Genomic DNA, 23,805 nt, shown 5'->3' with positions numbered 1-23,805 from the left:
AACTGTGTTGTTTGCGTTTGGTGAAGGTGGAGGCAGAAATGTGTCTGAGAAAATGATGTTTGCTGCAAGGTGGTAAAATGGCTGTTGGTGCATAACAGCTGTGAGTCTTAGGGTTGATTTGGAGCAGGAAAGGAGAATTATGGCACTGCCTGTTAAATCAAGCACGAGCAATTGATGGTTGTGCTTTGTCATTGCACAAGAAACAACGGTGTGCTCCACTTCAGTAAGTGTACAGAATTTGCAGCACACATTGACAATCCACAGCCACTGTTGTCAGGATGGCCGAGTGGTCGAAGGCGCCCGACTCAAGGAGTGTGATTCCTTGCCTTGCAATGGCTTAGTGAATTCTGGTCCCTTTCTCGGAGTGTGGGTTCAAAACCCACTCCTCACATTCCTTTTTCATCCGCACAAATTCTCTCACCAGCCTACATTTCCTGACAGGCTCTGCTGAAATTTACGCCTGCCACATTTTACCACATTAACGCTATTTACGCCTCAATACAAACACAAGGTACGCCTCCACAACCATGTCCATCACACACAAAACTGCACACGTAATATATCTCATGCATCAAATCTCACTTCTCCCACAATCATGACCCAAACTCCAACCACACCACTTTGAGGTAACTACATTTATTCCTTGCTGCTTGCTGCATTCCACATTGCATTCTAAGACTACACCTTTCAATGGCATGGCGTACACTGCTGGTTCTCATAACCAGGACAACTGGTTCAAAGAATGCCACTTCTTCTACGCAAAAACAACTCACTTCAACTCCCTTATTTTGGCAAATACTTGCAAGGATACCAGTGACTTTAACATTCCAAGTCATCCCCTGATGGGAAGCACAGTACTGACAGACTAGATGCCTTTGAAGACTGGGACTTTCAGGTGGTAATGTTCAGAGTAATGCCATTGGCCAGGGGCACAGGGGTGCAAATTCCCTTTGTTCAATTCCCATATTAGAGCTGCTGCTCATTGTCTGGTGTTCAGCCGTCGCAGGTCCATCACCTTAATGTCATGAAAAGAAAGGCATGTGGATGAGAAGATGAAATGTCCGCTTTGAAGGATTATTCCCTTCTGCTGAGTTTTTTGAAGGACTTGTGTTCCAATGGCAACTGTGTTGTTTGCGTTTGGTGAAGGTGGAGGCAGAAATGTGTCTGAGAAAATGATGTTTGCTGCAAGGTGGTAAAATGTCTGTTGGTGCATAACAGCTGTGAGTCTTAGGGTTGTTTGTGGAGCAGGAAAGGAGAATTATGGCACTGCCTGTTAAATCAAGCACGAGCAATTGATGGTTGTGCTTTGTCATTGCACAAGAGACAACGGTGTCCTCCAGTTCAGTTAGTGCACAGAATTTGCAGCACACATTGGCAATCCTGAGCAACTGTTGTCAGGATGGCCAAGTGGTCTAAGGCCCCAGACTCAAGGAGTGTGATTCCTTGCCTTGCAATGGCTTGGTGAATTCTGGTCCCTTTCTAGGGGCATGGGTCCAAATCCCACTCCTGACATTCCATTTTCAACCGCACAAATGCTCTCGCCAGCCAACATTTCCTGACAGGCTCTGATGAAATTTACGCCTGCCACGTTTTACCACATCTTCGCAATTTACGCCTCAATAGAAACACAAGGTACGCCTCCACAACCATGTCCATCACACACAAAACTGCACACGTAATATACCTCATGCATCAAATCTCACTTCTCCCACATTCATGACCCAAACTCCAAACACACCACTTTGAGGAAACTACATTTATTCCTTGCAGCTTGCTGCATTCCACATTGCATTCTAGGATTGCACCTTTCAATGGCATGGCGTACACTGCTGGTTCTCATAACCAGCCCAACTGTTTCAAAGAATGCCACTTCATCTACACAAAAACAACTCACTTCAACTCCCTTATTTTGGCAAATACTTGCAAGGATACCAGTGACTTTAACATTCCAAGTCATCCCCTGATGGGAAGCACAGTACTGACAGACTAGATGCCTTTGATGGCTGGGCCATTCAGGTGGTAATATTCAGAGTAATGCCATTGAACAGGGGCACAGGGGCTGCAAATTCCCTACATTCAATTCCAATATTAGAGCTGCTGCTCATTGTCTGGTGTTCAGCCGTCGCAGGTCCATCACCTTAATGTCATGAAAAGAAAGGCATGTGGATGAGAGGGTGAAATGTCCGCTTTGAAGAATTATTCCCTTCTGATGTGTTTTTTGAAGGACTTGTGTTCCAATGGCAACTGTGTTGTTTGCGTTTGGTGAAGGTGGAGGCAGAAATGTGTCTGAGAAAATGATGTTTGCTGCAAGGTGGTAAAATGGCTGTTGGTGTATAAGAGCTGTGAGTCTTAGGGTTGTTTGTGGAGCAGGAAAGGAGAATTATGGCACTGCCTGTTAAATCAAGCACGAGCAATTGATGGTTGTGCTTTGTCATTGCACAAGAGACAACGGTGTCCTCCAGTTCAGTTAGTGCACAGAATTTGCAGCACACATTGGCACTCCTGAGCAACTGTTGTCAGGATGGCCAAGTGGTCTAAGGCCCCAGATTCAAGGAGTGTGATTCCTTGCCTTGCAATGGCTTGGTGAATTCTGGTTCCTTTCTAGGGGCGTGGGTTCAAATCCCACTCCTGACATTCCTTTTTCAACCGCACAAATGCTCTCGCCAGCCAACATTTCCTGAAAGACTCTGATGAAATTTACGCCTGCCACGTTTTACCACATCTTCGCAATTTAAGCCTCAATACAAACACAAGGTACGCCTCCACGAACATGTCTATGACACACAAAATTTACACGTAACATGCCTTACGCATCAAATCACACTTTTCCCACAAACATGACCCAAACTGCAAACACACCAATGTGAGGAAACTACATTTATTCCTTGCTGCTTGCTGCATTCCACATTGCATTCTAAGACTGCACCTTTCAATGGCATGGCGTACACTGCTGGTTCTCATATCCAGGACAACTGTTTCAAAGAATGACACTTTTTCTACACAAAAACAACTCACTTCAACTCCTTTATTTTGGCAAATACTTGCAAGGATACCAGTGACTTTAACATTCCAATTCATCCCCTGATGGGAAGCACAGTACTGATAGACTAGATGCCTTTGAAAGCTGGGCCGTTTAGTTGGTAATATTCAGAGTAATGCCATTGGCCAGGGGCACAGGGGCTGCAAATTCCTTACATTCAATTCCAATATTAGAGCTGCTGCTCATTGTCTGGTGTTCAGCCATCGCAGGTCCATCACCTTAATGTCATGAAAAGAAAGGCATGTGGATGAGAGGGTGAAATTTCCGCTTTGATGGATTATTCCCTTCTGATGTGTTTTTTGAAGGACTTGTGTTCCAATGGCAACTGTGTTGCTTGCATTTGGTGAAGATGGAGGCAGAAATGTGTCTCAGAAAATGATGTTTGCTGCAAGGTGGTAAAATGGCTGTTGCTGTATAAGAGCTGTGAGTGTGAGGGTTGTTTGTGAAACAGGAAAGTAGAATTATGGCACTGCCTGTTATATCAAGCTCGAGCAATTGATGGTTGTGCTTTCTCATTGCACAAGGGACAACGGTGTGCTCCAGTTCAGTTAGTGTACAGAATTTACAGCACACATTGGCAGCCTTGCACAACTGTTGTCAGGATGGCCGAATGGTCTAAGGCACAAGACTCAAGGAGTGTGATTCCTAGCCTTGCAATGGCTTGATGAATTCTGGTCTCTTTCTAGTGCTGTGGGTTCAAATCCCACTCCTAACATTCCATTTTCATCTGCACAAATTCTCTCGCCAGCCTACATTTCCTGACAGGCTCTGCTGAAATTTACGCCTGCCACATTTTACCACTTCAACGCTATTGACGCCTCAATACAAACACAACGTACGCCTCCACAACCATGACCATCACACACAAAACTGCACACGTAATATACCTCATGCATCAAATCACACTTCTCCCACAATCATGACCCAAACTCCAAACACACCACTTTGAGGAAACTACATTTATCCCTTGCTGCATGCTGCATTCCACATTGCATTCTAGGACTGCACCTTTCAATGGCATGGCGTACACTGCTGGTTCTCATAACCAGGCCAACTGTTTCAAAGAATGCCACTTCTTCTACACAAAAACAACTCACTTCAACTCCCTTATTTTGATAAATACTTACAAGGATACCAGTGACTTTAACATTCCAATTCATCCCCTGATGGGAAGCACAGTACTGACAGACTAGATGCCTTTGATGGCTGGGCCATTCAGGTGGTAATATTCAGAGTAATGCCATTGAACAGGGGCACAGGGGCTGCATATTCCCTACATTCAATTCCAATATTAGAGCTGCTGCTCATTGTCTGGTGTTCAGCCGTCGCACGTCCCTCACCTTAATGTCATGAAAAGAAAGGCATGCGGATGAGAGGGTGAAATGTCCGCTTTGAAGAATTATTCCCGTCTGATGTGTTTTTTGAAGGATTTGTGTTCCAATGGCAACTGTGTTGTTTGCGTTTGGTGAAGGTGGAGGCAGAAATGTGTCTGAGAAAATGATGTTTGCTGCAAGGTGGTAAAATGGCTGTTGGTGTATAAGAGCTGTGTGTCTTAGGGTTGTTTGTGGAGCAGGAAAGGAGAATTATGGCACTGCCTGTTAAATCAAGCACGAGCAATTGATGGTTGTGCTTTGTCATTGCACAAGAGACAACGGTGTCCTCCAGTTCAGTTAGTGCACAGAATTTGCAGCACACATTGGCACTCCTGAGCAACTGTTGTCAGGATGGCCAAGTGGTCTAAGGCCCCAGATTCAAGGAGTGTGATTCCTTGCCTTGCAATGGCTTGGTGAATTCTGGTTCCTTTCTAGGGGCGTGGGTTCAAATCCCACTCCTGACATTCCTTTTTCAACCGCACAAATGCTCTCGCCAGCCAACATTTCCTGAAAGACTCTGATGAAATTTACGCCTGCCACGTTTTACCACATCTTCGCAATTTAAGCCTCAATACAAACACAAGGTACGCCTCCACGAACATGTCTATGACACACAAAATTTACACGTAACATGCCTTACGCATCAAATCACACTTTTCCCACAAACATGACCCAAACTGCAAACACACCAATGTGAGGAAACTACATTTATTCCTTGCTGCTTGCTGCATTCCACATTGCATTCTAAGACTGCACCTTTCAATGGCATGGCGTACACTGCTGGTTCTCATATCCAGGACAACTGTTTCAAAGAATGACACTTTTTCTACACAAAAACAACTCACTTCAACTCCTTTATTTTGGCAAATACTTGCAAGGATACCAGTGACTTTAACATTCCAATTCATCCCCTGATGGGAAGCACAGTACTGATAGACTAGATGCCTTTGAAAGCTGGGCCGTTCAGTTGGTAATATTCAGAGTAATGCCATTGGCCAGGGGCACAGGGGCTGCAAATTCCTTACATTCAATTCCAATATTAGAGCTGCTGCTCATTGTCTGGTGTTCAGCCATCGCAGGTCCATCACCTTAATGTCATGAAAAGAAAGGCATGTGGATGAGAGGGTGAAATTTCCGCTTTGATGGATTATTCCCTTCTGATGTGTTTTTTGAAGGACTTGTGTTCCAATGGCAACTGTGTTGCTTGCATTTGGTGAAGATGGAGGCAGAAATGTGTCTCAGAAAATGATGTTTGCTGCAAGGTGGTAAAATGGCTGTTGCTGTATAAGAGCTGTGAGTGTGAGGGTTGTTTGTGAAACAGGAAAGTAGAATTATGGCACTGCCTGTTATATCAAGCTCGAGCAATTGATGGTTGTGCTTTCTCATTGCACAAGGGACAACGGTGTGCTCCAGTTCAGTTAGTGTACAGAATTTACAGCACACATTGGCAGCCTTGCACAACTGTTGTCAGGATGGCCGAATGGTCTAAGGCACAAGACTCAAGGAGTGTAATTCCTAGCCTTGCAATGGCTTGATGAATTCTGGTCTCTTTCTAGTGCTGTGGGTTCAAATCCCACTCCTAACATTCCATTTTCATCTGCACAAATTCTCTCGCCAGCCTACATTTCCTGACAGGCTCTGCTGAAATTTACGCCTGCCACATTTTACCACTTCAACGCTATTGACGCCTCAATACAAACACAACGTACGCCTCCACAACCATGACCATCACACACAAAACTGCACACGTAATATACCTCATGCATCAAATCACACTTCTCCCACAATCATGACCCAAACTCCAAACACACCACTTTGAGGAAACTACATTTATCCCTTGCTGCATGCTGCATTCCACATTGCATTCTAGGACTGCACCTTTCAATGGCATGGCGTACACTGCTGGTTCTCATAACCAGGCCAACTGTTTCAAAGAATGCCACTTCTTCTACACAAAAACAACTCACTTCAACTCCCTTATTTTGATAAATACTTACAAGGATACCAGTGACTTTAACATTCCAATTCATCCCCTGATGGGAAGCACAGTACTGACAGACTAGATGCCTTTGATGGCTGGGCCATTCAGGTGGTAATATTCAGAGTAATGCCATTGAACAGGGGCACAGGGGCTGCATATTCCCTACATTCAATTCCAATATTAGAGCTGCTGCTCATTGTCTGGTGTTCAGCCGTCGCACGTCCCTCACCTTAATGTCATGAAAAGAAAGGCATGCGGATGAGAGGGTGAAATGTCCGCTTTGAAGAATTATTCCCGTCTGATGTGTTTTTTGAAGGATTTGTGTTCCAATGGCAACTGTGTTGTTTGCGTTTGGTGAAGGTGGAGGCAGAAATGTGTCTGAGAAAATGATGTTTGCTGCAAGGTGGTAAAATGGCTGTTGGTGTATAAGAGCTGTGTGTCTTAGGGTTGTTTGTGGAGCAGGAAAGGAGAATTATGGCACTGCCTGTTAAATCAAGCACGAGCAATTGATGGTTGTGCTTTGTCATTGCACAAGAGACAACGGTGTCCTCCAGTTCAGTTAGTGCACAGAATTTGCAGCACACATTGGCACTCCTGAGCAACTGTTGTCAGGATGGCCAAGTGGTCTAAGGCCCCAGATTCAAGGAGTGTGATTCCTTGCCTTGCAATGGCTTGGTGAATTCTGGTTCCTTTCTAGGGGCGTGGGTTCAAATCCCACTCCTGACATTCCTTTTTCAACCGCACAAATGCTCTCGCCAGCCAACATTTCCTGAAAGACTCTGATGAAATTTACGCCTGCCACGTTTTACCACATCTTCGCAATTTAAGCCTCAATACAAACACAAGGTACGCCTCCACGAACATGTCTATGACACACAAAATTTACACGTAACATGCCTTACGCATCAAATCACACTTTTCCCACAAACATGACCCAAACTGCAAACACACCAATGTGAGGAAACTACATTTATTCCTTGCTGCTTGCTGCATTCCACATTGCATTCTAAGACTGCACCTTTCAATGGCATGGCGTACACTGCTGGTTCTCATATCCAGGACAACTGTTTCAAAGAATGACACTTTTTCTACACAAAAACAACTCACTTCAACTCCTTTATTTTGGCAAATACTTGCAAGGATACCAGTGACTTTAACATTCCAATTCATCCCCTGATGGGAAGCACAGTACTGATAGACTAGATGCCTTTGAAAGCTGGGCCGTTCAGTTGGTAATATTCAGAGTAATGCCATTGGCCAGGGGCACAGGGGCTGCAAATTCCTTACATTCAATTCCAATATTAGAGCTGCTGCTCATTGTCTGGTGTTCAGCCATCGCAGGTCCATCACCTTAATGTCATGAAAAGAAAGGCATGTGGATGAGAGGGTGAAATTTCCGCTTTGATGGATTATTCCCTTCTGATGTGTTTTTTGAAGGACTTGTGTTCCAATGGCAACTGTGTTGCTTGCATTTGGTGAAGATGGAGGCAGAAATGTGTCTCAGAAAATGATGTTTGCTGCAAGGTGGTAAAATGGCTGTTGCTGTATAAGAGCTGTGAGTGTGAGGGTTGTTTGTGAAACAGGAAAGTAGAATTATGGCACTGCCTGTTATATCAAGCTCGAGCAATTGATGGTTGTGCTTTCTCATTGCACAAGGGACAACGGTGTGCTCCAGTTCAGTTAGTGTACAGAATTTACAGCACACATTGGCAGCCTTGCACAACTGTTGTCAGGATGGCCGAATGGTCTAAGGCACAAGACTCAAGGAGTGTAATTCCTAGCCTTGCAATGGCTTGATGAATTCTGGTCTCTTTCTAGTGCTGTGGGTTCAAATCCCACTCCTAACATTCCATTTTCATCTGCACAAATTCTCTCGCCAGCCTACATTTCCTGACAGGCTCTGCTGAAATTTACGCCTGCCACATTTTACCACTTCAACGCTATTGACGCCTCAATACAAACACAACGTACGCCTCCACAACCATGACCATCACACACAAAACTGCACACGTAATATACCTCATGCATCAAATCACACTTCTCCCACAATCATGACCCAAACTCCAAACACACCACTTTGAGGAAACTACATTTATCCCTTGCTGCATGCTGCATTCCACATTGCATTCTAGGACTGCACCTTTCAATGGCATGGCGTACACTGCTGGTTCTCATAACCAGGCCAACTGTTTCAAAGAATGCCACTTCTTCTACACAAAAACAACTCACTTCAACTCCCTTATTTTGATAAATACTTACAAGGATACCAGTGACTTTAACATTCCAATTCATCCCCTGATGGGAAGCACAGTACTGACAGACTAGATGCCTTTGATGGCTGGGCCATTCAGGTGGTAATATTCAGAGTAATGCCATTGAACAGGGGCACAGGGGCTGCATATTCCCTACATTCAATTCCAATATTAGAGCTGCTGCTCATTGTCTGGTGTTCAGCCGTCGCACGTCCCTCACCTTAATGTCATGAAAAGAAAGGCATGCGGATGAGAGGGTGAAATGTCCGCTTTGAAGAATTATTCCCGTCTGATGTGTTTTTTGAAGGATTTGTGTTCCAATGGCAACTGTGTTGTTTGCGTTTGGTGAAGGTGGAGGCAGAAATGTGTCTGAGAAAATGATGTTTGCTGCAAGGTGGTAAAATGGCTGTTGGTGTATAAGAGCTGTGTGTCTTAGGGTTGTTTGTGGAGCAGGAAAGGAGAATTATGGCACTGCCTGTTAAATCAAGCACGAGCAATTGATGGTTGTGCTTTGTCATTGCACAAGAGACAAAGGTGTGCTCCACTTCAGTTAGTGTACAGAATTTGCAGCACACATTGGCAATCATGAGCAACTGTTGTCAGGATGGCTGAGTGGTCTAAGGCGCCAGACTCAAGGAGTGTGATTCCTTGCCTTGCAATGGCATGGTGAATTCTGGTCCCTTTCTAGGGGCGTGGGTTCAAATCCCACTCCTGACATTCCTTTTTCAACCGCACAAATGCTCTCGCCAGCCTACATTTCCTGACAGGCTCTGATGAAATTTACGCCTGCCACGTTTTACCACTTCTACGCAATTTAAGCCTCAATACAAACACAAGGTACGCCTCCACAAACATGTCTATGACACACAAAATTTACTCGTAATATGCCTTACGCATCAAATCACACTTTTCCCACAATCATGACACAAACTGCAAACACACCACTTTGAGGAAACTACATTTATTCCTTGCTGCTTGCTGCATTCCACATTGCATTCTAGGACTGCACCTTTCAATGGCATGGCGTACACTGCTGGTTCTCATAACCAGGACAACTGTTTCAAAGAATGCCACTTCTTCTACACAAAAACAACTCACTTCAACTCCCTTATTTTGGCAAATACTTGCAAGGATACCAGTGACTTTAACATTCCAAGTCATCCCCTGATGAGAAGCATAGTGCTGACAGACTCCAAGCCTTTGAAGGCTGGGCCGTTCAGGTGGTAATTTTCAGAGTAATGCCATTGGACAGGGGCACAGGGGTGCAAATTCCCTTCGTTCAATTCCCATATTAGAGCTGCTGCTCATTGTCTGGTGTTCAGCCGTCGCATGTCCATCACCTTAATGTCATGAAAAGAAAGGCATGTGGATGAGAAGATGAAATGTCCGCTTTGAAGGATTATTCCCATCTGCTGTGTTTTTTCAAGGACTTGTGTTCCAATGGCAACTGTGTTGGTTGCGTTTGGTGAAGGTGGAGGCAGAAATGTGTCTGAGAAAATGATGTTTGCTGCAAGGTGGTAAAATGGCTGTTGGTGCATAACAGCTGTGAGTCTTAGGGTTGTTTGTGGAGCAGGAAAGGAGAATTATGGCACTGCCTGTTAAATCAAGCACGAGCAATTGATGGTTGTGCTTTGTCATTGCACAAGAGACAACGGTGTCCTCCAGTTCAGTTAGTGCACAGAATTTGCAGCACACATTGGCAATCCTGAGCAACTGTTGTCAGGATGGCCGAGTGGTCTAAGGCCCCAGACTCAAGGAGTGTGATTCCTTGCCTTGCAATGGCTTGGTGAATTCTGGTCCCTTTCTAGGGGCATGGGTCCAAATCCCACTCCTGACATTCCATTTTCAACTGCACAAATGCTCTCGCCAGCCAACATTTCCTGACAGGCTCTGATGAAATTTACGCCTGCCATGTTTTACCATATCTTCGCCATTTACGCCTCAATACAAACACAACGTACGCCTCCACAACCATGTCCATCACACACAAAACTGCACACGTAATATACCTCATGCATCAAATCACACTTCTCCCACAATCATGACCCAAACTGCAAACACACCACTTTGAGGAACCTTCATTTATTCCTTGCTGCTTGCTGCATTCCACATTGCATTCTAGGACTGCACCTTTCAATGGCATGGCGTACACTGCTGGTTCTCATAACCAGCCCAACTGGTTCAAAGAATGCTACTTCTTCTACGCAAAAACAACTCACTTCAACTCCATTATTTTGGCAAATACTTGCAAGGATACCAGTGACTTTAACATTCCAAGTCATCCCCCGATGGGAAGCACAGTACTGATAGACTAGATGCCTTTGAAGGCTGGGCCTTTCAGGTTGTAATATTCAGAGTAATGCCATTGGCCAGGGGCACAGGGGCTGCAAATTCCTTACATTCAATTCCAATATTAGAGCTGCTGCTCATTGTCTGGTGTTCAGCCATCGCAGGTCCATCACCTTTATGTCATGAAAAGAAAGGCATGTGGATGAGAGGGTGTAATTTCCGCTTTGATGGATTATTCCCATCTGATGTGTTTTTTGAAGGACTTGTGTTCCAATGGCAACTGTGTTGCTTGCATTTGGTGAAGATGGAAGCAGAAATGTGTCTCAGAAAATGATGTTTGCTGCAAGGTGGTAAAATGGCTGTTGCGGTATAAGAGCTGTGAGTCTGAGGGTTGTTTGTGGAACAGGAAAGGAGAATTATGGCACTGCCTGTTAAATCAAGCTCGAGCAATTGATGGTTGTGCTTTCTCATTGCACAAGGGACAACGGTGTGCTCCAGTTCAGTTAGTGTACAGAATTTATAGCACACATTGGCAGCCTTGAGCAACTGTTGTCAGGATGGCTGAGAGGTCTAAGGCACGTGACTCAAGGAGTGTGATTCCTTGCCTTGCAATGGCTTGAGGAATTCTGGTCCCTTTCTAGTGGGGTGGGTTCAAATCCCACTCCTAACATTCCTTTTTCATCCGCACAAATTCTCTCGCCAGCCTACATTTCCTGACAGGCTCTGCTGAAATTTACGCCTGCCACATTTTACAACATCAACGCTATTTACGCCTCAATACAATCACAACGTACGCCTCCACAACCATGTCCATCACACACAAAACTGCACACGTAATATACCTCATGCATCAAATCACACTTCTCCCACATTTATGACCCAAACTCCAACCACACCACTTTGAGGTAACTACATTTATTACTTGCTGCTTGCTGCATTCCACATTGCATTCTAGGACTGCACCTTACAATGGCATGGCGTGCACTGCTGGTTCCCATAACCAGGACAACTGTTTCAAAGAATGCCACTTCATCTACACAAAAACAACTCACTTCAACTCCCTTACTTTGGCAAGTACTTGCAAGGATACCAGTGACTTTAGAATTCCAATTCATCCCCTGATGAGAAGCATAGTGCTGACAGACTCCAAGCCTTTGAAGGCTGGGCCGTTCAGGTGGTAATGTTCAGAGTAATGCCATTGGCCAGGGGCACAGGGGTGCAAATTCCCTTCGTTCAATTCCCAAATTAGAGCTGCTGCTCATTGTCTGGTGTTCAGCCGTCGCATGTCCATCACCTTAATGTCATGAAAAGAAAGGCATGTGGATGAAAAGTTGAAATGTCCGCTTTGAAGGATTATTCCCATCTGCTGTGTTTTTTGAAGGACTTGTGTTCCAATGGCAACTGTGTTGTTTGCGTTTGGTGAAGGTGGAGGCAGAAATGTGTCTGAGAAAATGATGTTTGCTGCAAGGTGGGAAAATGGCTGTTGGTGCATAACAGCTGTGAGTCTGAGGGTTGTTTGTGGAGTAGGAAAGGAGCGTTATGGCACTGCACGTTAATTCAAGCACGAGCAATTGATGGTTGTGCATTGTCATTGCACAAGAGACAACGGTGTCCTCCAGTTCAGTTAGTGCACAGAATTTGCAGCAGACATTGGCAATCCTGAGCAACTGTTGTCAGGATGGCCGAGTGGTCTAAGGCGCCAGACTCAAGGAGTGTGATTCCTTGCCTTGCAATGGCTTGGTGAATTCTGGCCCCTTTCTAGGGGCGTGGGTTCAAATCCCACTCCTGACATTCCTTTTTCAACCGCACAAATGCTCTCGCCAGCCTACATTTCCTGAGAGGCTCTGATGAAATTTACGCCTGCCACGTTTTACCACTTCTACGCAATTTCAGCCTCAATACAAACACAAGGTACGCCTCCACAAACATGTCTATGACACACAAAATTTACTCGTAATATGCCTTACGCATCAAATCACACTTTTCCCACAAACATGACCCAAACTGCAAACACACCACTATGAGGAAACTACATTTATTCCTTGCTGCTTGCTGCATTCCACATTGCATTCTAAGACTGCACCTTTCAATGGCATGGCGTACACTGCTGGTTCTCATAACCAGGGCAACTGTTTCAAAGAATGCCACTTCTTCTACACAAAATCAACTCACTTCAACTCCCTTATTTTGGCAAATACTTACAAGGATACCAGTGACTTTAACATTCCAATTCATCAACTGATGGGAAGCACAGTACTGATAGACTAGATGCCTTTGATGGCTGGGCCATTCAGGTGGTAATATTCAGAGTAATGCCATTGAACAGGGGGACAGGGGCTGCAAATTCACTACATTCAATTCCAATATTAGAGCTGCTGCTCATTGTCTGGTGTTCAGCCGTCGCAGGTCCATCACCTTAATGTCATGAAAAGAAAGGCATGTGGATGAGAGGGTGAAATGTCCGCTTTGAAGAATTATTCCCTTCTGACGTGTTTTTTGAAGGACTTGTGTTCCAATGGCAATATGTTGTTTGCGTTTGGTGAAGGTGGAGGCAGAAATGTGTCTGAGAAAATGATGTTTGCTGCATGGTGGTATAATGGCTGTTGGTGTATTAGAGCTGTGGGTCTTAGGGTTGTTTGTGGAGCAGGAAAGGAGAATTATGGCACTGCCTGTTAAATCAAGCACGAGCAATTGATGGTTGTGCTTTGTCATTGCACAAGAGAGAACGGTGTGCTCCACTTCAGTTAGTGTACAGAATTTGCAGCACACATCGACAATCCACAGCCACTGTTGTCAGGATGGCCGAGTGGTCTAAGGTGCCGGATTCAAGGAGTGTGATTCCTTGCCTTGCAATGGCTTGGTGAATTCTGATCCCTTTCTAGGGGTGTGGGTTCAAATCCCACTCCTGACATTCCTTTTTCATCCGCACGAATTCTCTCACCAGCCTACATTTCCTGACAGGCTCTGCTGAAATTTACGCCTGCCACGTTTTACCACATCAACGCTATTTACGCCTCAATACAAACACAAGGTACGCCTCCACAACCATGTCCATCACACACAAAACTGCACACGTAATATACCTCATGCATCAAATCACACTTCTCCAACATTTATGACCCAAACTCCAACCACACCACTTTGAGGTAACTACATTTATTACTTGCTGCTTGCTGCATTCCACATTTCATTCTAGGACTGCACCTTTCAATGGCATGGCGTACACTGCTGGTTCTCATAACCAGGACAACTGTTTCAAAGAATGCCACTTCTACTACACAAAAACAACTCACTTCAACTCCTTTATTTTGGCATATACTTGCAAGGATACCAGTGACTTTAACATTCCAATTCATCCCCTGATGGGAAGCACAGTACTGATAGACTAGATGCCTTTGAAAGCTGGGCCGTTCAGGTGGTAATATTCAGAGTAATGCCATTGGCCAGGGGCACAGGGGTGCAAATTCCCTTCGTTCAATTCCCATATTAGAGCTGCTGCTCATTGTCTGGTGTTCAGCCGTCGCAGGTCCATCACCTTAATGTCATGAAAAGAAAGGCATGTGAATGAGAAGATGAAATGTCCGCTTTGAAGGATTATTCCCTTCTGCTGAGTTTTTTGAAGGACTTGTGTTCCAATGGCAACTGTGTTGTTTGCGTTTGGTGAAGGTGGAGGCAGAAATGTGTCTGAGAAAATGATGTTTGCTGCAAGGTGGTAAAATGGCTGTTGGTGCATAACAGCTGTGAGTCTTAGGGTTGATTTGGAGCAGGAAAGGAGAATTATGGCACTGCCGGTTAAATCAAGCACGAGCAATTGATGGTTGTGCTTTGTCATTGCACGAGAAACAACGGTGTGCTCCACTTCAGTTAGTGTACACAATTTGCAGCACACATTGGCAATCCTGAGCAACTGTTGTCAGGATGGCCGAGTGGTCTAAGGCGCCAGACTCAAGGAGTGTGATTCCTTGCCTTGCAATGGCTTGGTGAATTCTGGTCCCTTTCTAGGGGTGTGTGTTCAATTCCCACTCCTGACATTCCTTTTTCAACCGCACAAATGCTCTCGCCAGCCTACATTTCCTGACAGGCTCTGATGAAATTTACGCCTGCCACGTTTTACCACTTCTACGCAATTTCAGCCTCAATACAAACACAAGGTACGCCTCCACAAACATGTCTATGACACACAAAATTTACTCGTAATATGCCTTACGCATCAAATCACACTTTTCCCACAAACATGACCCAAACTGCAAACACACCACTGTGAGGAAACTACATTTATTCCTTGCTGCTAGCTGCATTCCACATTGCATTCTAAGACTGCACCTTTCAATGGCATGGCGTACACTGCTGGTTCTCATAACCAGCCCAACTGTTTCAAAGAATGACCATTTTTCTACACAAAAACAACTCACTTCAACTCCTTTATTTTGGCAAATACTTGCAAGGATACCAGTGACTTTAACGTTCCAATTCATCCCCTGATGGGAAGCACAGTACTGATAGACTAGATGCCTTTGAAAGCTGGGCCGTTCAGGTGGTAATATTCAGAGTAATGCCATTGGACAGGGGCACAGGGGTGCAAATTCCCTTCGTTCAATTCCCATATTAGAGCTGCTGCTCATTGTCTGGTGTTCAGCCGTCGCAGGTCCATCACCTTAATGTCATGAAAAGAAAGGCATGTGGATGAGAAGATGAAATGTCCGCTTTGAAGGATTATTCCCATCTGCTGTGTTTTTTCAAGGACTTGTGTTCCAATGGCAACTGTGTTGTTTGCGTTTGGTGAAGATGGAAGCAGAAATGTGTCTCAGAAAATGATGTTTGCTGCAAGGTGGTAAAATGGCTGTTGGCGCATAACAGCTGTGAGTCTTAGGGTTGTTTGTGGAGCAGGAAAGGAGAATTATGGCACTGCCTGTTAAATCAAGCACGAGCAATTGATGGTTGTGCTTTGTCATTGCACAAGAGACAACGGTGTCCTCCAGTTCAGTTAGTGCACAGAATTTGCAGCACACATTGGCAATCCTGAGCAACTGTTGTCAGGATGGCCAAGTGGTCTAAGGCCCCAGACTCAAGGAGTGTGATTCCTTGCCTTGCAATGGCTTGGTGAATTCTGGTCCCTTTCTAGGGGCATGGGTCCAAATCCCACTCCTGACATTCCATTTTCAACCGCACAAATGCTCTCGCCAGCCAACATTTCCTGACAGGCTCTGATGAAATTTACGCCTGCCACGTTTTACCACATCTTCGCAATTTACGCCTCAATCGAAACACAAGGTACGCCTCCACAACCATGTCCATCACACACAAAACTGCACACGTAATATACCTCATGCATCAAATCACACTTCTCCCACAATCATGACCCAAACTCCAAACACACCACTTTGAGGAAACTTCATTTATTCCTTGCAGCTTGCTGCATTCCACATTGCATTCTAGGATTGCACCTTTCAATGGCATGGCGTACACTGCTGGTTCTCATAACCAGCCCAACTGTTTCAAAGAATGCCGCTTCTTCTACACAAAAACAACTCACTTCAACTCCCTTATTTTGGCAAATACTTGCAAGGATACCAGTGACTTTAACATTCCAAGTCATCCCCTGATGGGAAGCACAGTACTGACAGACTAGATGCCTTTGATGGCTGGGCCATTCAGGTGGTAATATTCAGAGTAATGCCATTGAACAGGGGCACAGGGGCTGCAAATTCCCTACATTCAATTCCAATATTAGAGCTGCTGCTCATTGTCTGGTGTTCAGCCGTCGCAGGTCCATCGCCTTACTGTCATGAAAAGAAAGGCATGTGGATGAGAGGGTGAAATGTCCGCTTTGAAGAATTATTCCCTTCTGATGTGTTTTTTGAAGGACTTGTGTTCCAATAGCAACTGTGTTGTTTGCGTTTGGTGAAGGTGGAGGCAGAAATGTGTCTGAGAAAATGATGTTTGCTGCAAGGTGGTAAAATGGCTGTTGGTGTATAAGAGCTGTGAGTCTTAGGGTTGTTTGTGGAGCAGGAAAGGAGAATTATGGCACTGCCTGTTAAATCAAGCACGAGCAATTGATGGTTGTGCTTTGTCATTGCACAAGAGACAACGGTGTCCTCCAGTTCAGTTAGTGCACAGAATTTGCAGCACACATTGGCAATCCTGAGCAACTGTTGTCAGGATGGCCAAGTGGTCTAAGGCCACAGACTCAAGGAGTGTGATTCCTTGCCTTGCAATGGCTTGGTGAATTCTGGTCCCTTTCTAGGGGCATGGGTCCAAATCCCACTCCTGACATTCCTTTTTCAACCGCACAAATGCTCTCGCCAGCCAACATTTCCTGACAGACTCTGATGAAATTTACGCCTGCCACGTTTTACCACATCTTCGCAATTTAAGCCTCAATACAAACACAAGGTACGCCTCCACGAACATGTCTATGACACACAAAATTTACACGTAACATGCCTTACGCATCAAATCACACTTTTCCCACAAACATGACCCAAACTGCAAACACACCAATGTGAGGAAACTACATTTATTCCTTGCTGCTTGCTACATTCCACATTGCATTCTAAGACTGCACCTTTCAATGGCATGGCGTACACTGCTGGTTCTCATATCCAGGACAACTGTTTCAAAGAATGACACTTTTTCTACACAAAAACAACTCACTTCAACTCCTTTATTTTGGCAAATACTTGCAAGGATACCAGTGACTTTAACATTCCAATTCATCCCCTGATGGGAAGCACAGTACTGATAGACTAGATGCCTTTGAAAGCTGGGCCGTTCAGGTGGTAATATTCAGAGTAATGCCATTGGCCAGGGGCACAGGGGCTGCAAATTCCTTACATTCAATTCCAATATTAGAGCTGCTGCTCATTGTCTGGTGTTCAGCCATCGCAGGTCCATCACCTTAATGTCATGAAAAGAAAGGCATGTGGATGAGAGGGTGAAATTTCCGCTTTGATGGATTATTCCCTTCTGATGTGTTTTTTGAAGGACTTGTGTTCCAATGGCAACTGTGTTGCTTGCAATTGGTGAAGGTGGAGGCAGAAATCTGTCTGAGAAAATGATGTGTGCTGCAAGGTGGTAAAATGGCTGTTGGCGTACAAGAGCTGTGAGTCTTAGGTTTTTTTGTGGAGCAGGAAAGGAGAATTATGGCACTGCCTGTTAAATCAAGCACGAGCAATTGATGGTTGTGCTTTGTCATAGCACAAGAGACAACGGTGTGCCCCACTTCAGTTAGTGTACACAATTTGCAGCACACATTGGCAATCATGAGCAACTGTTGTCAGGATGGCTGAGTGGTCTAAGGCGCCAGACTCAAGGAGTGTGATTCCTTGCTTTGCAATGGCTTGGTGAATTCTGGTCCCTTTCTAGGGGTGTGGGTTCAAATCCCACTCCTGCCATTCCTTTTTCAACCGCACAAATGCTCTCGCCAGCCTACATTTCCTGACAGGCTCTGCTGAAATTTACGCCTGCCACATTTTACCACTTCAACGCTATTTATGCCTCAATACAAACACAAGGTACGCCTCCACAACCATGTCCATCACACACAAAACTGCACACGGAATATACCTCATGCATCAAATCACACTTCTCCCACATTTATGACCCAAACTCCAACCACACCACTTTGAGGTAACTACATTTATTACTTGCTGCTTGCTGCATTCCACATTGCATTCTAGGACTGCACCTTACAATGGCATGGCGTACACTGCTGGTTCTCATAACCAGGACAACTGTTTCAAAGAATGCCACTTCTTCTAGACAAAAACAACTCACTTCAACTCCCTTACTTTGGCAAGTACTTGCAAGGATACCAGTGACTTTAACATTCCAATTCATCCCCTGATGGGAAGCACAGTACTGATAGACTAGATGCCTTTGAAAGCTGGGCCGTTCAGTTGGTAATATTCAGAGTAATGCCATTGGACAGGGGCACAGGGGTGCAAATTCCCTTCGTTCAATTCCCATATTAGAGCTGCTGCTCATTGTCTGGTGTTCAGCCGTCGCAGGTCCATCACCTTAATGTCATGAAAAGAAAGGCATGTGGATGAGAAGATGAAATGTACGCTTTGAAGGATTATGCCCATCTGCTGTGTTTTTTGAAGGACTTGTGTTCCAATGGCAACAGTGTTGTTTGCGTTTGGTGAAGGTGGAGGCAGAAATGTGTCTGAGAAAATGATGTTTGCTGCAAGGTGGTAAAATGGCTGTTGGTGCATAACAGCTGTGAGTCTTAGGGTTGTTTGTGGAGCAGGAAAGGAGAATTATGGCACTGCCTGTTAAATCAAGCACGAGCAATTGATGGTTGTGCTTTGTCATTGCACAAGAGACAACGGTGTCCTCCAGTTCAGTTAGTGCACAGAATTTGCAGCACACATTGGCAATCCTGAGCAACTGTTGTCAGGATGGCCAAGTGGTCTAAGGCCCCAGACTCAAGGAGTGTGATCCCTTGCCTTGCAATGGCTTGGTGAATTCTGGTCCCTTTCTAGGGGCATGGGTCCAAATCCCACTCCTGACATTCCATTTTCAACCGCACAAATGCTCTCGCCAGCCAACATTTCCTGACAGGCTCTGATGAAATTTACGCCTGCCACGTTTTACCACATCTTCGCAATTTAATCCTCAATACAAACACAAGGTACGCCTCCACGAACATGTCTATGACACACAAAATTTACACGTAACATGCCTCATGCATCAAATCACACTTCTCCCACAATCATGACCCAAACTGCAAACACACCACTTTGAGGAAACTTCATTTATTCCTTGCTGCTTGCTGCATTCCACATTGCATTCTAGGACTGCACCTTTCAATGGCATGGCGTACACTGCTGGTTCTCATAACCAGGCCAACTGGTTCAAAGAATGCCACTTCTTCTACGCAAAAACAACTCACTTCAACTCCCTTATTTTGGCAAATACTTGCAAGGATACCAGTGACTTTAACATTCCAAGTCATCCCCTGATGGGAAGCACAGTACTGACAGACTAGATGCCTTTGAAGGCTGGGACTTTCAGGTGGTAATATTCAGAGTAATGCCATTGGCCAGGGGCACAGGGGCTGCAAATTCCTTATATTCAATTCCAATATTAGAGCTGCTGCTCAGAGGGTGAAATTTCCGCTTTGATGGATTATTCCCTTCTGATGTGTTTTTGGAAGGACTTGTGTTCCAATGGCAACTGTGTTGCTAGCGTTTGGTGAAGGTGGAGGCAGAAATCTGTCTGAGAAAATGATGTGTGCTGCAAGGTGGTAAAATGGCTGTTGGCGTACAGGAGCTGTGAGTCTTAGGTTTTTTTGTGGAGCAGGAAAGGAGAATTATGGCACTGCCTGTTAAATCAAGCACGAGCAATTGATGGTTGTGCTTTGTCATAGCACAAGAGACAACGGTGTGCTCCACTTCAGTTAGTGTACACAATTTGCAGCACACATTGGCAATCATGAGTAACTGTTGTCAGGATGGCCGAGTGGTCTAAGGCGCCAGACTCAAGGAGTGTGATTCCTTGCTTTGCAATGGCTTGGTGAATTCTGGTCCCTTTCTAGGGGCGTGGGTTCAAATCCCACTCCTGACATTCCTTTTTCAACTGCAGAAATGCTCTCGCCAGCCTACATTTCCTGAAAGGCTCAGCTGAAATTTACGCCTGCCACATTTTACCACTTCAACGCTATTTACGCCTCAATACAAACACAAGGTATGCCACCACAACCATGTCCATCACACACAAAACTGCACACGTAATATACCTCATGCATCAAATCACACTTCTCCCACATTTATGACCCAAACTCCAACCACACCACTTTGAGGTAACTACATTTATTACTTGCTGCTTGCTGCATTCCACATTGCATTCTAGGACTGCACCTTACAATGGCATGGCGTACACTGCTGGTTCTCATAACCAGGACAAATGTTTCAAAGAATGCCACTTCTTCTACACAAAAACAACTCACTGCAACTCCCTTACTTTGGCAAGTACTTGCAAGGATACCAGTGACTTTAGAATTCCAATTCATCCCCTGATGAGAAGCATAGTGCTGACAGACTCCAAGCCTTTGAAGGCTGGGCCGTTCAGGTGGTAATGTTCAGAGTAATGCCATTGGCCAGGGGCACAGGGGTGCAAATTCCCTTCGTTCAATTCCCATATTAGAGCTCCTGCTCATTGTCTGGTGTTCAGCCGTCGCAGGTCCATCACCTTAATGTCATGAAAAGAAAGGCATGTGAATGAGAAGATGAAATGTCCGCTTTGAAGGATTATTCCCTTCTGCTGAGTTTTTTGAAGGACTTGTGTTCCAATGGCAACTGTGTTGTTTGCATTTGGTGAAGGTGGAGGCAGAAATGTGTCTGAGAAAATGATGTTTGCTGCAAGGTGGTAAAATGGCTGTTGGTGCATAACAGCTGTGAGTCTTAGGGTTGTTTGTGGAGCAGGAAAGGAGAATTATGGCACTGCCTGTTAAATCAAGCACGAGCAATTGATGGTTGTGCTTTGTCATTGCACAAGAGACAACGGTGTGCTCCACTTCAGTTAGTGTACAGAATTTGCAGCACACATTGGCAATCCTGAGCAACTGTTGTCAGGATGGCCGAGTGGTCTAAGGCGCCAGACTCAAGGAGTGTGATTCCTTGCCTTGCAATGGCTTGGTGAATTCTGGTCCCTTTCTAGGGGCGTGGGTTCAAATCCCACTCCTGACATTCCTTTTTCAACCGCACAAATGCTCTCGCCAGCCTACATTTCCTGACAGGCTCTGATGAAATTTACGCCTGCCACGTTTTACCACTTCTACGCAATTTCAGCCTCAATACAAACACAAGGTACGCCTCCACAAACATGTCTATGACACACAAAATTTACTCGTAATATGCCTTACGCATCAAATCACACTTTTCCCACAAACATGACCCAAACTGCAAACACACCAATGTGAGGAAACTACATTTATTCCTTGCTGCTAGCTGCATTCCACATTGCATTCTAAGACTGCACCTTTCAATGGCATGGCGTACACTGCTGGTTCTCATAACCAGCCCAACTGTTTCAAAGAATGCCACTTCTTCTAGACAAAAACAACTCACTTCAACTCCTTTATTTTGGCAAATACTTGCAAGGATACCAGTGACTTTAACATTCCAATTCATCCCCTGATGGGAAGCACAGTACTGATAGACTAGATGCCTTTGAAAGCTGGGCCGTTCAGGTGGTAATATTCAGAGTAATGCCATTGGACAGGGGCACAGGGGTGCAAATTCCCTTCGTTCAATTCCCATATTAGAGCTGCTGCTCATTGTCTGGTGTTCAGCCGTCGCAGGTCCATCACCTTAATGTCATGAAAAGAAAGGCATGTGGATGAGAAGATGAAATGTCCGCTTTGATGGATTATTCCCATCTGATGTGTTTTTTGAAGGACTTGTGTTCCAATGGCAACTGTGTTGCTTGCGTTTGTTGAAGATGGAAGCAGAAATGTGTCTCAGAAAATGATGTTTGCTGCAAGGTGGTAAAATGGCTGTTGCTGTATAAGAGCTGTGAATCTGAGGGTTGTTTGTGGAACAGGAAAGTAGAATTATGGCACTGCCTGTTAAATCAAGCTCGAGCAATTGATGGTTGTGCTTTCTCATTGCACAAGGGAAAACGGTGTGCTCCAGTTCAGTTAGTGCACAGAATTTGCAGCACACATTGGCAATTCTGAACAACTGTTGTCAGGATGGCCAAGTGGTCTAAGGCCCCAGACTCAAGGAGTGTGATTCCTTGCCTTGCAATGGCTTGGTGAATTCTGGTCCCTTTCTAGGGGCATGGGTCCAAATCCCACTCCTGACATTCCTTTTTCAACCGCACAAATGCTCTCGCCAGCCAACATTTCCTGACAGGCTCTGCTGAAATTTACGCCTGCCACATTTTACCACATCAACGCTATTTACGCCTCAATACAAACACAAGGTACGCCTCCACAACCATGTCCATCACACACAAAACTGCACACGAAATATACCTCATGCATCAAATCACACTTCTCCCACATTTATGCCCCAAACTCCAACCACTCCACTTTGAGGTAACTACATTTATTCCTTGCTGCTTGCGGCATTCCACATTTCATTCTAGGACTGCACCTTTCAATGGCATGGCGTACACTGCTGGTTCTCATAACCAGGACAACTGTTTCAAAGAATGACACATCTACTACACAAAAACAACTCACTACAACTCCTTTATTTTGGCATATACTTGCAAGGATACCAGTGACATTAACATTCCAATTCATCCCCTGATGGGAAGCACAGTACTGATAGACTAGATGCCTTTGAAAGCTGGGCCGTTCAGGTGGTAATATTCAGAGTAATGCCATTGGCCAGGGGCACAGGGGTGCAAATTGCCTTCGTTCAATTCCCATATTAGAGCTGCTGCTCATTGTCTGGTGTTCAGCCGTCGCAGGTCCATCACCTTAATGTCATGAAAAGAAAGGCATGTGAATGAGAAGATGAAATGTCCGCTTTGAAGGATTATTCCCTTCTGCTGAGTTTTTTGAAGGACTTGTGTTCCAATGGCAACTGTGTTGTTTGCGTTTGGTGAAGGTGGAGGCAGAAATGTGTCTGAGAAAATGATGTTTGCTGCAAGGTGGTAAAATGGCTGTTGGTGCATAACAGCTGTGAGTCTTAGGGTTGATTTGGAGCAGGAAAGGAGAATTATGGCACTGCCTGTTAAATCAAGCACGAGCAATTGATGGTTGTGCTTTGTCATTGCACAAGAAACAACGGTGTGCTCCACTTCAGTAAGTGTACAGAATTTGCAGCACACATTGACAATCCACAGCCACTGTTGTCAGGATGGCCGAGTGGTCGAAGGCGCCCGACTCAAGGAGTGTGATTCCTTGCCTTG

At 45.0% G+C, this 23,805-nt stretch overlaps 10 non-coding genes across 10 annotated transcripts; all 10 read left to right on the top strand.

Moving 5' to 3' along the window:
- Positions 1–2,515: 2,515 nt before the first annotated feature.
- On the top strand, positions 2,516–2,634 carry trnal-caa (transfer RNA leucine (anticodon CAA)). The gene is made up of 2 exons: positions 2,516–2,553; positions 2,589–2,634. It is a non-coding gene; the product is annotated as a tRNA-Leu (tRNA).
- Positions 2,635–4,758: 2,124 nt separating this feature from the next.
- On the top strand, positions 4,759–4,877 carry trnal-caa (transfer RNA leucine (anticodon CAA)). The gene is made up of 2 exons: positions 4,759–4,796; positions 4,832–4,877. It is a non-coding gene; the product is annotated as a tRNA-Leu (tRNA).
- A 2,124-nt stretch (positions 4,878–7,001) lies between these two features.
- Positions 7,002–7,120, top strand: trnal-caa (transfer RNA leucine (anticodon CAA)). The gene is made up of 2 exons: positions 7,002–7,039; positions 7,075–7,120. It is a non-coding gene; the product is annotated as a tRNA-Leu (tRNA).
- A 2,124-nt stretch (positions 7,121–9,244) lies between these two features.
- trnal-caa (transfer RNA leucine (anticodon CAA)) lies at positions 9,245–9,363 on the top strand. Its single transcript has 2 exons — positions 9,245–9,282; positions 9,318–9,363. It is a non-coding gene; the product is annotated as a tRNA-Leu (tRNA).
- A 3,244-nt stretch (positions 9,364–12,607) lies between these two features.
- trnal-caa (transfer RNA leucine (anticodon CAA)) lies at positions 12,608–12,726 on the top strand. Its single transcript has 2 exons — positions 12,608–12,645; positions 12,681–12,726. It is a non-coding gene; the product is annotated as a tRNA-Leu (tRNA).
- A 1,001-nt stretch (positions 12,727–13,727) lies between these two features.
- Positions 13,728–13,846, top strand: trnal-caa (transfer RNA leucine (anticodon CAA)). Its single transcript has 2 exons — positions 13,728–13,765; positions 13,800–13,846. It is a non-coding gene; the product is annotated as a tRNA-Leu (tRNA).
- A 1,001-nt stretch (positions 13,847–14,847) lies between these two features.
- On the top strand, positions 14,848–14,966 carry trnal-caa (transfer RNA leucine (anticodon CAA)). Its single transcript has 2 exons — positions 14,848–14,885; positions 14,921–14,966. It is a non-coding gene; the product is annotated as a tRNA-Leu (tRNA).
- Positions 14,967–18,210: 3,244 nt separating this feature from the next.
- Positions 18,211–18,329, top strand: trnal-caa (transfer RNA leucine (anticodon CAA)). The gene is made up of 2 exons: positions 18,211–18,248; positions 18,284–18,329. It is a non-coding gene; the product is annotated as a tRNA-Leu (tRNA).
- A 2,057-nt stretch (positions 18,330–20,386) lies between these two features.
- trnal-caa (transfer RNA leucine (anticodon CAA)) lies at positions 20,387–20,505 on the top strand. Its single transcript has 2 exons — positions 20,387–20,424; positions 20,460–20,505. It is a non-coding gene; the product is annotated as a tRNA-Leu (tRNA).
- Positions 20,506–21,507: 1,002 nt separating this feature from the next.
- On the top strand, positions 21,508–21,626 carry trnal-caa (transfer RNA leucine (anticodon CAA)). The gene is made up of 2 exons: positions 21,508–21,545; positions 21,581–21,626. It is a non-coding gene; the product is annotated as a tRNA-Leu (tRNA).
- Positions 21,627–23,805: the final 2,179 nt, after the last annotated feature.

Source organism: Cetorhinus maximus, chromosome 12 (assembly GCF_964194155.1).
Source record: "Cetorhinus maximus chromosome 12, sCetMax3.hap1.1, whole genome shotgun sequence".
Lineage (NCBI taxonomy): Eukaryota > Metazoa > Chordata > Chondrichthyes > Lamniformes > Cetorhinidae > Cetorhinus > Cetorhinus maximus.
The sequence above is the reverse complement of the archived record's forward strand: the minus strand, read 5'-3'. Positions and strand labels throughout refer to the sequence as shown.